This window comes from Haplochromis burtoni, unplaced genomic scaffold (genome assembly GCF_018398535.1).
Source record: "Haplochromis burtoni strain Fernald_Lab_line unplaced genomic scaffold, NCSU_Asbu1 Contig_20, whole genome shotgun sequence".
Classification (NCBI taxonomy): Eukaryota; Metazoa; Chordata; class Actinopteri; order Cichliformes; family Cichlidae; genus Haplochromis; species Haplochromis burtoni.
In genome coordinates this window covers 3,002,605-3,004,999 of record NW_024582381.1, presented here as the reverse complement: position 1 = coordinate 3,004,999, position 2,395 = coordinate 3,002,605, and positions in this window count along the sequence as shown.

Here is a 2,395-nt window from a genome sequence, read left to right as displayed (position 1 = left end):
TGAACTTGGTAAAAGAGCTTTTGTCCATTTAGCACCCTCGGCTTGGAACAAACTGCAGAAGGAATGGAAAATGACTGAATTCATTTCATTAAGTGATTTTAAATCTAAACTACGAATCCTTGAGGCCAAGTCCATAACATGCAACTGTTTCAATTAGATTGATTGTCATTTTAACTGACCTTTTTATTTTTTTGTATTCTTTCACTTATTGTTGCATGTGTGTTGTTGCTGCCTGTGTTTGAGTAATTTCTGTAACTGTGAGACATCTGCTGCTGCCTATCTTGGCCAGGTCTCCCTTGAAAAAGAGGTTTTTAATCTCAATGGGTTCTTCCTGGTTAAATAAAGGTTAATAAAAATAAAATAAAAATAAGCTGAGAAAAAGAAATTAAACATAACACATATTTAACATGTATTTTAAAATAGTTTCTTACTCTGATCATTTTGCTTATGATAGAAGAAATTTGATTAGATTAGTAGGACTAAATTAAAATAATACTGTTTTAAAACCATATAACACAGTATCACATGACCTTGACCTTTTGACCTATGTTTAAATATTCAGCCCTTAATGTGGATGTGTAGTTTTCTTTCTTTTACTGGAACATTTGATGGGTTTTTAGAAGCAAAAAGAGCTGGCCAGTATTACACACACACACACACACACACACACACACACACACACACACACACACACACACACACACACACAATGTGTAATGCATTCAGTGAGTCACAGTATATGTAGGGAAACTGTGCCTTGAATAATTAGGAAAGTGCTTCCCTCTAGTGGTCCTCCAAAGTGTTGCAATGTTTTCGGTTAAAAATCAGTAGAATCTGACATCAGATTGGAAACAAAACCTATGTCTCAACTGATTTAGACTGAAAATAGTATTTTCCTAATTGTTGATATATTTTGTGAGCCCATGGGCTGTAGTTAAACTGAGGGTTTCTAAAAGCTGAGCTTGAAGACTTGCTGCATATGAACAGAGCTGATAAAAAGTGGGTCTGAGAATCATGGCAAGATACAAGAAACAAAGAGCTGTAACACACTGAAAAGACAAGTGCGTCATCCAGCACAGGAGATACATCATCACTGTAAAATTTGAAGTAAATCTGATGTTTTCAGTTTTGCGAGTCAGTGTTTCTTCCTTTTGTTTTAAAAAACCAATAAGCACAAACCTGAATGCATAGACAGGAGCTTAATGATTGCCCACCCGCAGGTACAGCTGCATCGGAGCCCTGGTAATCTTCCAGTGCCACAGCATGATCGACGGAACGCGCTACCTGTACTCAGTTCCTTCGCTGAAGTAAAGTTTAGAGCGTTTATGTTGTCCTTGTTATTTTGGGTGTACTCCATAGTGTTTAGTTAGTTAACTAACTGTTGTGGAGTACAAAGTACAACTTATACTTCTGATAGAGGTACACAATTGTTTATACTTCTGACTCAATTTTAAGTGAAAATTGTGGTGTGAAAATATATCTAGTTCTTTGCAGCCTTTATCGGGACTGTTAGTAAATCAGCTCTGGATTTCACATGTGGGTGAACCTTGAACCTGAAGAAGCAGCAGTTAACTGCAGTATTTTGGAGGTGTCAAGCACAGCAGTGAGAGTGTGTGTATTTATCTGTGACAAAACTGTCCCAAAGCTACATTGAGGCACCTGGAGAGGTCATTTCTCGCAGTCCCTCTTTGGGAATCCTCATTACCACAGGTCTCAAAGTGGCTGTGACAAAGGAGAGTCCGTCCGGAGGTACGAAAGCTACAAAACAACCCTATAAACTGAATGGATCTGTCTTAGTGGCCATTTCCTTGCCTTGGGTGGTAAATCGCAGGGTTTGTCGCAGGGAGGTTTATGTTGTTTGTGCACAATCTGCCACCACTTCAAAGCTGTGGGAGGGGAGCGAGAGACGGGGGAGGGAGGGTGTTGCCCCATTTCAGTGAGTCACGGTCAACCTCAAAGGACCCGGTCTCTAACATCCGGCCCAGGCATTTTGTTGGCTCAACTGGGAGAAGTGGTGAAGAAGATGTCATTGTTTGAGGCCATGCAAGTTCAGCAGGTGGAGACAAGTCATCTTTATGTTTTAAGACTTCAAATGCTAAGCGAGCTGCCACAGGAACAATCACTTTCGGATATGACTCTGTCTGGGACTTTCCTTCACATCCCCTTTGAGCACCATGAGAAAGTAGTTCTGGCCACTTGAGGTCCAGACCGGTAACCACAGATTGCCGCTGATACAGTAGCTGTAACTGTAAGTGGAGCTAATTCTGTGAATCACGACCCGGTCTGGCCACCCGAGTCACGGTAGCGTGCAGTGCAGAGCCTGTGAAAGAGCACCAACATACACGCTGACCACTAATCACACATGAACAGTCACTCTCATGGGAGGAATCGGTGA